Raw genomic sequence first — 15,070 nt, 5'->3', positions numbered from 1 at the left:
ATTAACAATGATAAGGGTATTGTTAACACTTGGAATTTTTTCAATGAAGTCCGAAGGTATGCAATAGGACTTGTACTGGGACATATATGGTCCCATACTAAATACATTGATTATTAGGTTTGTGTTCACGGTGCTAGGTCTAGTAGAACACTGCCGTCGGGTGTGATTTCCAAATAGGTTTCAAATTGACTCAGTGATATTAGCGTGATACTCTCATTCAGAGCATCGGCAAATGTACAATCTAAACGTACATTCCCTGTTCGTACTATACTCATATCCTGTGTGCCTGACAAATCCAAAACAATAACCCCATGATTTTTTGAAAATATTGAATCGGTTATTCTATTTTCAAATAGTTGGGAGTCATGATTTAGGGATTACGAGGTCAGCTTGTACAGAGTTTTCTGGGATTTTTTGTCAAATGATAGAGTGTACAGTGGAAAACCATTCACGTTGCACACGAGACTAGGTAAATTAAAAAAATTAAAATCATGGGGGGATTCAGTCCAGGATCCAACGGCACTGTCATTCTTCACAAATGCAAAAGCCAATTTTAATGAGATTTCTCAATTGATAAATAATGAATCGCTATAGCTACGAGAGCCAATGGCAATGTGACGTTGATTGGTGATTGTATGGGGACAAGAAGCTTAATGTTGTTACCATTGGCTCTTAGCTTTTCCACTGCCAATGCAACAGAGCTCATAACCTGTTGTTTTCGGAGTGGAGAATTGCCGATGTGATAATGACATTTGCATTGGGTGCTGCAGGAAGTGTTTTTCTCAAAATGAAATTCGATGGTGCCATATGTAACTTTATGTCAATCTTGACATTTGGGGGTAGCCATTGGGATATATTGAATATCTCATGATTTAATTTTCCAACTAGATGATACTCCTGGGTCACTGCAGTAGTCAACTCACCGTCAGTATCAACACCTGACTGATATTCATAGCCTAATGATTGTCCTCTCAACTCCTTGTACACCTTTGGTGTCATCATCATAAATTGTCTGTAGCTTGCATAGTTGGATAAATTATTGGTATTGCTCACCAATGTTCCATTAATAAATACATTAATTTGCTTGAATAGGTTATGTAGAATACAGTTTTCATAGGAGAGACCGTCGCCAGCATTTGGAGTTGTATTATCTGCCTTTTTCTTCACCACAACATTTAAATCAATAAATGTTGATGACAAATCAATGAAATAGTCTTCATTGGAAAATATTTGAAAGTGTATATTTTCCGAGAGGGGTTGTTTGGGATGAAATTGTTCATAGTAGCCTTACTTGACACTGACATCAAAATTTTCAGCATTGAACAGATTCAATGTGGAACTAATCGATGGATATGATTCCTTGTGGGGGAGATAAGTCATCTTAAGAGAAGAAATCCTTCTTTGATCTAATAATCTTTTTCTTTTTCTTCTTCTGCTTATTGGCCTTCGTTGTTTTATTCCACAAAGTCCTTGTTGATATCCTTTGCTTCCTGCCTGGGTGGAGACTGATGAGTGAATGACGCGAACGCATCCTTTTCAATCCCTCCCCATTTTGTCAAGATTTTAGTTGCTCACCAACGGCTCTTGCTGAAGATCTAATATTTTCCATAACACTCTCCTTGAAATTCTTGCCCGACCCCCCGTCCTGTAGTGTGGAGACAGCAAAATTTGATGCAGCAGGTACAAGGTATTTTCTGGCAAGGGGTAGTGCAAAACGAAATAGCCTAGCCAACCAGCTACCAAGACCATAGCCAGACATTGTAGTACGCCGATTGTTTTAGTCCAGTCCATTCCCTATTTGACGTGGACTCAAAGCACCAACATAACAATCAATATCAGGATAGACAAATGGAATTCTTCTATTCTTCATTTTAGGTGATTGTACTTTCGCCGACAATGGATCGAAAATTATATGTAATCACTGCTATGCCTTTTGTAATTGCTAGACGATCACCCAATTCACTTCTTAGTTTTAAATGACGGAGTTTCAAGTAAGAAGTATGTACCGGAACATACTGAAGATGCTTTATATTATAGTGATGAACAAGTTTATGAGTTGTTTTTCGTTCAAGAACACGTAGGAGGGGGACATTTGAATTACCGACTCTCGATGTTTCCACAAAGGTTGCATAGAGAAATATGCAAGAGTCCGAGGCAAAACCAGGTGGATAATCAGCAAAAATAACTTGATCCATCCCGTAAACGGTGCCAGCATTTTCCCCATTGATCATATTCTGTTTAAAGCCAAGAACGTCTCTCAGATTATCATTGAGAATAATTATTTCAGTGTCAACAGGTGTGCTAATGTAAATCCTATCATGTTCCAATGAATAATTAAAATTGAATTTACTATTCCTACGATATGAGATTTTTCTATTGATTGTATGACACAAATCTCCCATATTATCATATTCAATATATTTCAATTTGACATGTGGATAGTCACTAGATTTAAGTGCTTCAACCCATTAATAGTCGACATAGTTCAACCCTTTCATAGTCCAATCGAGTGGTATAACTTTTATATCATACACACGATCCTTTCTCAGGATGTCATAGGTATTTTTGAGAATACAGTCGACAAGAGCCACTTCATATGCACCGTCAAATTTGATGGCGGGGGAGAGTTTTGTCCAAAAATCACTTATATTCAAGTCGTTGTAGAGAGGATCGGAAACGTTGGACATGAATGTTACATAGAAATCATTGGGCATTGTCAATATCTTCAACACCGATCCAAAAATCAAAATCAGAGTTGTATCCTAGACACCAAACAAGTAACTGTTTCTTACCCCTGCGAGTACTTGTCTTTAATATCTTTTCAATTTGATAGCTTTCACTATTATTTTTAACTTTTTGTAGTTCATAGTCATAAAAGCCGCCGAGAATCTCTTCATCTTTGGTATCACGCAGGCGATAAGTTATGGGTTTAGTGTCTAGGATTTTTGCCACTTTCAAAAATTCGGTGGACCACAAGTAATTCCCCTTTTCAAAAACATTAGTTGTTCTATTAATTCGAACAGTATCACCAACATTGAATTTTTTTTTCTTCTTGGCAGTCGTTTCATATGAATATTGTTTAAAAAAGGTGTCAACTGTATCATAATAAGAAGGGGGAACCTCCGTTGACGTAGAGTTGGACAATGATCGATGAGGTTGTTGATCAAAAATCAACATGATTTTATCTACATCATGAATAAAAGCCGATGTATTTTTTAATGTACAATATCTTGAAATTAAAAGTCGAATAGCTCTTATCAATCGTTCGGCCAATGTAGCCTTTATAGGACTGTGACAATGATAGAGCAGTTTACTATATTTCTCTAGTACTTTTGTAACATGGGGATTAACAAATTTACTACTGCGATCTGATTGAATTTTTTTATATGAATCCAGTTCGAGAATACTTTCAATGGCGTGAACAACTTCAACGCCCCTCTTTGATTACAATAGAGTTACATATGCATAGCAACTAAAAATATTGATTGCAAATAGAATGTCCTAGTACGGTGTATTGTGGTGATTTTGAATCTCATCTAGAGTCAATAGATGTGCTTGCATTATTTCCAATGGGTAAAAGGGTTCAGTTTTTCGATATTGATTGGCACGAGGTCTATGATTTCTATGCTGAGTTTAACTTGATTCATTTTGTAGATAGTCTTGTACACTTTTAGTGTGAACATCCGTGACTTTGGAAAGAGTGGTGGGGGAACTTAAACTCCCCGCCTCACCAATATTTTCATAAGCACCTTTCAGAACTTCAACCATTTTGAACGTAAATACGTTGTGTAACTTCCGCTACCCTTTTGTATACTGGCTGTTGGTGGTGGTGGTAATGGTGACGTTGACTTGATACGTCTTCGCTTTTGTCTAGTATTTTCCAAAATTGATTTAAAATCTTCTTCTTCTTCAAGTTCATATTTTAATGGTGTCAATGTTGTTGTTGTTAATGATGATGATGCATGTTCATTTAATTTTTTTAGAATTTTTCTATTGCCAATAAGACTTTTTGGGAAGTTTAATGTATTTAGAAAGTTGTATAGATGAGCGTCAAATGATAATAGTCCTTTACGATTTGTAACCATATCATACATTAAATCAAGATAGATTAAACCACTTTCCAAGAGATAGGCTAGGAGTCGTTTACGTTGTTCACGATATTATTGGGGCAGTTTATTTACAATTTTAAAAACAATTTAATCCAAATCCTCCTTCTTTAATTGTGTTCCAGCAGCAGCAAACTCTTGAGGAGATGATTCTTTTTTGGGATCAATACCAGCAGCAGTGGGCTTCGATCGATAGGACTTGTGTTTGTCCACTCGGCGAAGTGCATCTTGAAGTAAAAGCAGTTTTTTATCATGCTCAATATTTTTATTCTCAAGGAATTAACTCAGAATGTCCTCAAAGTGTTCCAAAGGTGAAAGAGCGAGTTCTATTGGAGTCAATTTATAGGGTTTTGCCATCTAGAGAAAACTATTTACAAGTCCTGCAATTATTGGCAGTAAAAGTGTGAAAAAGCTACCGCCCACCTGAAGAAGGCGATTCTTTTTAAAATTCTTTCCTTTCTTTTTAGAGGCCAATGTACGTACAATGGAACGATGTTGCTTTGCCTGTTGCTTCACTAGTTCTGGCAGTTGAACATTACCCTCGGTCAAATTTAAACAAAGTTCAGATATTAGATTAATAAAATCATCATCAATACCATGTTTGAGTATTGCTTTTCTAATCTGAGGTTTTGAAGTTCTTGGAACTGAAAAAAAATGTCTATTTTCATGTAGTTTCTTCAGTGTCATGATACCTAATAGGTCTTTTTAGTGTTCAAAGGGAGGTATACTGTAATTTCATTGTCGAAAATATCGGTGACTACACGCAGATCCTCGGGTGTATTTTGATTAAGATCCAATAGGATATAACCGTAGGGTTTATTAGTTGCCTGATTGTATGATGAGATCAGAAATTTAGGGGCACCTTGATAAATTTGTTTATTGAGGGTTATTAGCGAGCTAGAATGACGAACAACTCTGTAGATGATATAGTAGGTGCAGTTCAAAGCAAGTGTTCGCATACATTTGCTCCTATGAAAGAGATTGTGTAGAACCAGAGTAACAGAAATCTGTTCATGATGAGCGCGAAAGGTGAACAATTGTAGCATTTCCCGGGACCATTGTTCAATAGATTCAACCAAATCGTCAATGATCAGCCAAGAGTTTGCTTCAATAATGTTGAAAACATCAAGTCCCTGTATGAAATGTATCTGTCCCAAACCCGTGATGGTAGCAATTGCTTGTACCTTATCGTATGATTCCTGCCAAATACTGTAAGAATAGTAGATTTTTTTTTGTTTTTCCAAAGACATTTCATTTCAGTTTTTAATTATTTTTGTTAAGAGTGTTGTTTTGCCTGACATTGAGGGCTCACACAGAAACGATCTGAATGGTGTTTTAAATTGATACATGTTCCCTTCAACAGTACACCTGGACAACTAACTGTAGACCATAATTGTCTAATGACTAAATAATTTCCCTACTACTTTGTTCAAGAATAATAATAATAATAAGAAGAAGACGAATAAAGAATCATATTTTATTTTATTATATGCATAAAAAAAGTAACAATACTTAAAAAAAAGCACATTAAACATGAAAAAATACACTTTTTTTTAATTTATTTATAATAACAAAAAATACAACATTTACATAGGCACACAGAGAAAAAACACTTAAATAAATACTTTTTTTTTTTGTTTATTTATAGAGAAAAAAATCCAACATTAGATTAAAGCACTTGAAAAAAAAATATCACTTTTTTTTTAAATGAAACATTTACAAAAAAAAATCTGCTCTAAGTAAAAAAAGAAGGATACCTTTGATATTGGCGGTGCGCCCCCCGCTGGCGTCCCCCCCCCCTGGGCCACGAGGCCCCCCCCAAAGGTCGCAAGGCCTTTGGGTTCCTATTGCGATTCCTATTGCGAACACTCTCACACATTTTGCCGAAAGACGAATTCAAAATGAGTTTATAAATTTCTTTTTTGGCTTTCGTCTGCGCTTCAGAACGTTTGCTGACAAAAGTGTCAACAAATATTTTTAGATAGGGTTTTTGACTAAACTAGAGTGCTCTTTTAACCTTTTTGACGTTGAAAGCGTTGTTGCGCATCCATTTAAAGCTACATGATGTATAACAATATTTTTTTTTGGCAGAAGGTCAGCAATAAGTTTTTGTTTTGAAGGTGACCAATGCAATCCGTCCACCTCGACTAAACGCCTATTGCGAGGGCTCAAAGAGTCCTTAGTCACAGGTCTATTGATGCACCGGAAAACAAAATCCTTTACTGAATCGTGAAGCTCGACTGGTATCTCCCCATCAATTTCAAAAAACCACCCAACCGGTCCATTCTCCTCAACACTTTCAATTTTAGGGAAACGGGGAGCTTGAGGGTCATTGACCCATTTATAGTCACCGCAAGGTAGCGCATAATGGGACCTGGCCGAGGGGTAGAAAGAATTCATATCAAGGAAAACTGCATCCGATTTTGTCCCCGTCTTCTCTCCTGTTGGATCAGTCTCCAAGATACGATCCCCGTGACAAACAAATCCACCCCTCATTGACCTTTCAATGAACAGATGCTGATCAATGTCTGTGATTAGCCCAATTTTTTCCCCACTAATTTTTAGGATGAGGTCCATCACTAGATGAGGAAATGAAAAATAATAGCCCAAATCAATATTAAATTCCTCATAGATTTTGTCCGTATTTTTATACATAATTTCAAACAGAGTTAACACGTCACTCGACAAATACAGCTTGCAATAGTCAAACCCATTTTTACACTCTCCCTCTGCCAACACTTTTTCTAGCAAAACTGTATTCATCGGGGGTGAAACTACGATCATGTAGACGGTCTTAAAACGATTCAATCGGAGAAATAGTTTCCTCGGTGAATCTCGACATGGAACAATAGTAGTCACAAATATATACATCTTTGACTTTCAACGAATCATATACGCAAATTAGAAATTGTTGGCTGAGAAGGAGAAAAGCGTTGTAGCTGTCATAGTTGTTCTGCATCTTAATTAGTTTACTCAATGAGCTAGGGAAAAAACTATATGAATGTAAAAAACAAATTTTATTAGTGTACTCAACGTCGGCTTCAACAAACTTCCACATAAATTCCAAAACAAGCAACTTTTCCAATGACTTAGGAATGAATTTGTAGGTGAAGCTGTTTATAACCCATGGATCATCCACCGTTCAATTTGTTTGAAGCTGTGCCAATGTTGGTAGCACACACTTCAGATAATAGTTAGAGTTATTCATAAAAACCGGAAGAAAAAGTTGCTGTATAATTTTTAAATCACATGAATTGTGAGCCCATCCCCGAAAGTTACTTTTTCCCGTTGAATTGGGATCAATAAGGTGGTCATGATCCTGGACCGCGTCTTTTGGGGCAAGAGCATCCCTATAAACCCAGCAAATCGTCCCCTTTTCTAACGCCAGCTGCTCTTTATCTGACAATTTCAGTGGGTTGTTGGTGTGACGTAATCGTGAAATTGCGCCGTTTGCTGTTTTTATTAAAGATACTAATAACTTTTTCATGCTACCTTCCTCATCCATAGCCAAAAAAAACTCTTCCAACTGCATTTTATTGTTGGAATCGCGACGGGCGTGTGCATAGGAACACGCAACTAGTTTGTGTTTTTTGACCATATTTGGCTTTGACGGGTCTGATACCTCAACCAGTCTTGTTTCACAATCTAAAGATATTTTATCAACTTGTAGCAGGGAATTTTGGAAATTTTGAAATTGTAAAATATCTTTGCCTTCTGCCGGCATTTCAATTCTTTGATTGCCATGAATTGTGCAATGGTTCATGTGGTCTGAGAATGTTCACTCAGATCTAAGTGGGGAAAGGCATATGGGGCAATAGAAACGTTCCCCTTTCTGAATGCCTTGAGATAAGAGTCGACTTACTGCTGTAACGGGAAAAAAATTACCATAGGAATTTACATCTTTGGGAGGTTCATAAATAACCCATACCCAATTTTTGACATTTTCCACCATCGGTGTCCTCACTGAATACAAAACCCCTTTTTTATTTGTTTTTTTTTGCATCTACAAATTCAGTGTCATACTGGAGAACAACCCCCCCCACCCCCACATTTTAAATTTCGTTCTAGAAAATGCGTATTTCCTTCAAGGAAAACGGATAATTACCTACTAAAAAAAAAAAAATTACATTATGGAAAATTTTTACAACGTTAAGAGCAAGTCTGTCGAGATTTTTTATTGTTGAATCTTTGTTTAATGTTTTATGGACTGCTGCTAAAAATGCGTATTTAAAGCATTGCAGCCCTGTGTCAAATCTGAAACCCTGAACCCCTCCCGCAGCTGACAAATCTGGGTGGCATTTTATTTTTAGATTACCCGCTCCCCCCTTAAAATAAAGTTTTTTTTAAATCTACTGAGATTCAGATCCATGTGTTCAATGTATAAAATGGTGGACCCACTACCCCTCTCATTAAACCTGTCCAAAGTTGATATCAATTTATTCACCCAGTTAAAAAAGTTGTCCTCGAATTCGTTTAGACCAGGGTAAAAAGTCTGGTTGCCAGTTGAAAAATTAAAAAAAAATATCCCCGGATGTCCACTTTTCTAAATTCACTTTTTGAGTCACTGATGGTTTAACTCCCCCTTGACCCCTCCCTGTCTGTATCTGAATCTCAAATTTCGAGTGTATTATGTCACTGTTGCTATGGAGAGCATTAACAGGGTCTTTTAAAATAATACCTATGTCAACCATGTTTTCCTCGGGAGGGTTAAAATCTACCCTATATGTTTGTATGTGACTTAGAGCAGACACTAACAAATAAAATGCACGTAATTTTGGGGACATAGCACTATTGTTATGCCCAGCACCTTTTTGTACAATACCTAATTTACTAACAGTATAGTTCTCGTCAATAATGTTCCCGGAAGAATTAGATTTAAAAAATTGCAGTTTTGTATCATTAAGCAGAATGGTGGGGGTGACACAAAATTTTCAATACCACCCGTATTTTCAGCTGCAAATGTTGGAGGTGGCATGAGGTTCCCTAGTACATATTCAAAGGTGTTTGAGGACAATTGATCAAGCCAGCTTGTATTGTCCTGCGATGTAATTTCTTTACGAGGACCCGGTTCCCTTGCACTAGTAACATCGCCTAAATGTTCATGCATAAATCTATCTACCCAGTCCGAATCCTCTATCATATCAATATCACAAGTTAAATCGTCTAGGCTAGCTATCTCCCTAAAAACATCGTTAAGGAAACCCCCTTGCCATTCCATATTATCTACAACTAATGTAGGTTCGTCTCTGAACTCCATTGGCGGTGATAGAATTGGTCCTGTAAATTCAGTTGTTTCATTATCCAACGGCAGTGCTATTTCATTAATCTCTAGAAAAAAGGTTTTATTTTCTATGTAAAATAACCATTATTTTTATAAAGTTAATAAACTATGTCAATTTTTCATAGTCATTGTCCCACCACCTGAACAATTAAAAGAAGAAGAAAAAAAGTTACATTTGCATATGTCTTTCATAATGACAACTGAACATGTTAAAAATATATGTATTGTTTAGTCAGGAAAATGAAGTCTTATTCTTAGAGGATAAGTTAGAACAAGAGAATGATATATAAAACTAATGGTTTTATTAAAAAAAAAATTTCAGAATAAAAATGCAAAATAGGGATCCAGCTCTAGTGCTTGTCCCTCTTGATTATAATTCTCAATAAAATCCGACCATCGTTCAACCGATGCAGTATGTTCTATGAAGCATTGCTCTTCAGCCTTAGTTAATGGGCATGAATCCCATATATTGGTTGCTGGTGTTGGTGCATCTTTCTCGACAATCCATGTTTTCCTATGTCGTTTGGCAACGGATTTGATTGAAGTTCTGGACGTAGTTAACCTGGACTAAATAAATCATTGTAAGCGAAGAACTTTTTTTCTCCTTCCATATCAACAATTAAAGTGCAATCAAAATGCTGGATGGTCCTTTTTAGAGCTCCGGGGAGGACCTTTGAGGATCGGGAGCTTCCTTCAGGGTTGGGATCGGAGCCCTTTCGAGTTGGGTTAGAGGACTTCACAACACTATTCAAATAGAACTTGTGTATTATAACAACCCTAGAGTGTCAGCCTCAAATCCTTTTCGAAAAATTATTCTAAAATCATTTTGTAAAATGTCTCTAACTGTCTCGCCGAAATAAGTGCCTAAAATGTCCAAAAAACAGTTTCGCCCAAATATTGTTTTTGATAACACTGCGTTGTCACATTTTAAATTATTAAGAATCCTTTTTTTCCTGTGTTAATATCTCTTCATCTAAGATAGAAACATCCGATTATTTGAAATCCCACTTTTGTAACGAGCGTTTAACATTCAAATTATACCTGTCGGATTAAAGTTCAAATTTTCTGATGGGTTATTTTGATAAAGGATTAAATACGCACAAAAGCTAAGTGCAAAACACATCCCAGTTTAAGAACGTTTGTTCGATCTTCAACTATGAAATAGTGATTTTTTTTTTCTCCTTCCATATCAACAATTAAAGTGCAATTAAAATGCTGGATTGTCCTTTTTAGAGCTCCGGGGAGGACCTTTGGGGATCCGGAGCTTCCTTCAGGGTAGTAGGATCGGACACCTATTCGTGTTGGGGTAGAGGAATTCACAACACTATTCAAATAGAGCTTGTTTACTTTAACGACCCTAGAGTTTCAGCCTCAAATCCTTTTCGAAAACATATTCTAAAATCATCTTTTAAAATGTCTCTAACTGTCTCCCAAAATAATTGCCTAAAATGTCCAAAAAACAGTTTCACTCAAATAATGTTTTTGATAACACCGCGTTGTCGCATTTTAAATTATTAAGAATCCTTTTTTTCCTGTGTTAATATCTCTTCATCTAAGATAGATACATCCGATTATTTGAAATCCCACTTTTGTAACGAACGATTAACATTCAAATTATACCTGTCCGATTAACATTCAAATTTTCCGATTGGTATTTTGATAAAAGGTTTAAATAGGCGCAAAAGCTAAGTGAAAACACAATCAAGTTTAAGAACGTTTGTTCAATCGTCAACTGTGAAATAGTGATTTGTTTATATATATAGAGTTTGTTTAATGAAATAATTGGCTTTTTGCATTAGAAAACATCTTGCTTAAAAGAGAAATTACAGGTAAGGTTTTATAAATCTATAGAAAAGTATGATAAGCTATTTGCTACTTCTGTGTTATAACCACACTTTTATATACTGCTGATTTGGTTGATGGTAATGAAAGAAAAAGAAATAGGATTATTTAGAAAAGTTTAGAAACAAATTTAAGTTTTACCCATCGAGAGTTACGCGCTTGAGAAAATGTACCGTATTTTTGAAAATACGGAAAGAAAAAAAAATATATACATTTGATAATTCTGACTGCACTTGTACATCTGTAGTCCCTGGCAAAGCATGAAGAGGAGTGTCCTCCTGATCTTGACCAGATGAGGCTGATGCATTATGAGAATCTATCCATTCTCTCTTGAATTTTCTGCCAGGTTGCATAGAGGGTTTTGTGCAGAGCTGACACTGGCTTGAGAGGCTCCTGGCTGGTCCATCGAACTTGTATTGGAGCTAGCATATCTGATGATTGATGGTCTTGCAGCTTGCATCGATGTGATATCACCCCATCTTGGTCTCTTTTCGGAGGGAGGGTAATTGCATGAATCCACCTCAACATCCTTAAAAAAGAAGAAAAAATTTAGTAACGAAATAATATGCCCTCTTTTACAGATAAATTGCCCTCTAAAGTTTATTCTGGTGTTTGTAGCACTCTATGTCTCTTAGCACTTTAGAAATATTTAAAAAGAAAAGCTTTTAAAGTAAAATTTCGGAGAATTTTGAGTTTGGAGGGAAGGGGAGGCTAAGTCCCCCTGAAATTTGAATTTACTAGTAAAACGATTTTTTTTTTTTTTTTAGCATTTTCAAAAGAGACAGAATATTAACGGAGGGCATTAGGCCTTCAATTCCATAGTATCGAACACGAAAAGTTGACAATTATATATTTTTTTATATTTGCAAAGCTTTTTTTTAAAAATTATATACATAAATTACTAATATCACATTAATAAACCCCCAAAATTTTAAAAAAAAAGACAAAATTTTATTGGCTAGCTCAATTTTTACTTGTTCAGAATATTAACGGAGGACGTTAGGCCTTCAATTCCATAGTATCGAAACACAAAAAGTTGACAATTACATATTTTTATTATATGCAAAGCTTTTAAAACTTATATACCTAAATTACGAAATACTTAAAATCACCGAAAAAAGGAAGAAAAAGACTCCCTGGACATAGCCTAAACTAAAAATTATTGAGTATATAAAGGGTTCGTCCTCTAGCCTATATCTCACCCTATACGCTTAAGTTTTTTTTTTTTTTTTTTTTAGCATTTTCAAAAGAAATATATATTCCACCCCTATTTTTTGAATATTTACTAAAATTGAAATACATGGACTGTTTAATATTTAAAAGAAGGAAGCTTTTTTAAAAGAGCTAACAACACAGTGAAAAAAAAGCGTAACTAAGGAAATTCTTCCTTAACTTAATGACGAGACAAAAAATATAGATTTCTTTCTATTATAATAATTCAAAAATTTTACTCACCAGATCTTGTTTAGAATATTCCATATATGTGTAAATGATTGCAAAAATATTGATACTGGTAGAATGAATGAACTGTTCAAACTATTTAAAATCCTAATCTGAAACTTGAATATATACGAAAAAAAATAATTGAATATATTGGCAGCTTAATCAAGAGGCACCGGTTTTCTGACACGGATTTACCCTAAAAAGACACGTATATCATGAAGTAGAAATCTAGTCTACGTAAATTATGTAAAAAAAACTTGTCCTTCATAACATATTATGCAAATCCCAAGTAACACAAGATGGAACATAGTATAATGCCATGTGAGGGGGCTCTGAATCTCTTTGAAAAGGTGTAGAGCTTCTATAGAATAACGTAAAGATTCCTATAGCTTCAAGCAAATAACACCGGAAGGAACATAAAAGGCCCCAAATAGCACAGGAAGGAACGTAAAGGCCCCAAATCCATAGGTACATGCTCTGGAAAGGCACCAAGGAACGTAAAGGCCGCAAATAACACAGGATGGAACGTAAAGGCCGCAAAATATAACCTAGGTTACTACTGAAACATGGGGTGTTATTTTTTGCTTGCTCATATAATATGTATGTTTGTTTATTTTAAGCCCAATATTTCACCCTTGAGGGTTGTAGCGAACTCTCTTGTTACTTGTTCTCTCCTTATTTATTTTTGGGTAGAGTTGTAAAACCAAAACCATAAAATTTACTATCATAGAGACTTGTCAGCAACGCCGATGAGTTAAAACGTGTCAGTAATAAATATGCACAAGGTAATAGGGAGAGAAGAAAATAGTAAATAATTCTATTTTTAATGATTTTCCCACCAATACATCGTCGGAGAGCCCTAATTACCACGCAAGAAAAAAAATTAGTATACAAACCAATGGCGTGTAAAAATGATAAACAACAGAAAACAAAAAAACTGAAATTTTGGTATCAACCAATAGCCAAGATTTAGTAAAAATTTCACCTATCGAATTATATTTTTGAAATTTTGTGTTCAGGGTGCTTAACATTCAAAATGTGTTACAAATTGGTAAAAAAAAAATTTGAAAAAAGAGAATTTTCCGATTAAAAAGACAAAGTAACTTTGTCTTGCCTTGTAATGTTTCGTTTTATTCTTGATTTTTCCATGTATATTGGGAAAATTCAAACAAATAGCATATAATCTCTTTATTCAGAATGAAACTAGAAATGATGTTCTAATCTTAAGGAGTAAATTTGCATGCAAGCAAGTATATATTTCTATGAAAGGTTCAACAACCTTTTGTTTTCATTTGCACAGCTTTTCCACCCATTGCCTTGAATGCTCTTTTCCTATCTGATTTAGGTTAATACAGACGATAACTAGGCTACATCTCTCCTGCCATTTTTAATAGTGAGTAGGTTTATTACCTACTCATTATAGTAGTAAAAATATAGTAGGTTTATTACCTACTCACTACTCACTAAGTAGTAAAAATTATAAGTTTAGTAATTTTTGACATATTTGTATTTTTGGCAAAATATATTAATGATTTTATTTTTGACTGGCGTCAATGCCGAAAATTTTTTTTTTTTTTTTTTTTTTTACTGTCATTGCATCCAGTCTCTCTTGTTTTTTCTCTATATAAATACGCAAATAAAAAGACTTTCAATTTGTAAACCACATTTTTGTCGGTGTTGTCACGCTGAACTGTGAAAAAAATAAACAAAACTTATGAGTTATATTAATACTTTTCGTCTTTAGAACTTAAATTAACAATAACTACAAAAGATAACTACATCTTCTAGTACTACTACTTATCTATAGTAGTATAACGGTACTCATGTACTAAACGCACTCTCTTATAAACCAGTCACAGAAACCCCTAGGCATCCACTCGACAAAAACAAAGATTTGACGCTATCTGATGTTGTATAAACAAGTATTCAGGGGTTTCTCGCCTGGGAACTATATTTAAACTGTTGTTTTTTGAGGTTTAGAGGGGGAAAGGTACCTAGGTTAGGTTAGATTACATATTTAATATATGCTATGCTTTACCCGCCATTCCCCCCTAATGTGCAAATATATAGCCCAAATTTGTTTCTAAACTACTAAATATTCATCCTATTTTATTTTATTTCAATAGCATTAATCAAACTAGCACTATATAAAAGAGTGCGTTTAGTAGAGGAGTACCAGTATAACTACTACTACGTCAATAACTAATATTCATCCCAAAGATCACTATACCTCCAAAGGAAAACTACAAGTTCTTAAGCTGCCTTTCTTAAGTTCTAAATTTGCTGCCTCGCGTACTTAGCTTATTTTTGCTCGTTTTTCATCCATGTTTTTTTTTTAATTATGGCGCCTGCTACTACCAAAAACTGTATAATTGAAGTCTTTTTCATTGAGAGTTGT

At 35.1% G+C, this 15,070-nt stretch overlaps 1 protein-coding gene across 1 annotated transcript in view; it reads left to right on the top strand.

Annotated features, from left to right (window-relative positions):
* The window catches only part of LOC148954752 (sodium-dependent nutrient amino acid transporter 1-like), a 201,006-nt gene that overhangs the window by 184,873 nt on the left and 1,063 nt on the right, over positions 1 to 15,070 (top strand). The window lies entirely within an intron of this gene.

Source organism: Artemia sp. Qi Xiang Cuo, chromosome 3 (assembly GCF_049724085.1).
Source record: "Artemia sp. Qi Xiang Cuo chromosome 3, ASM4972408v1, whole genome shotgun sequence".
Taxonomy (NCBI): Eukaryota; Metazoa; Arthropoda; class Branchiopoda; order Anostraca; family Artemiidae; genus Artemia; species Artemia sp. Qi Xiang Cuo.
This window is presented reverse-complemented; position numbering and strand designations above follow the sequence as displayed.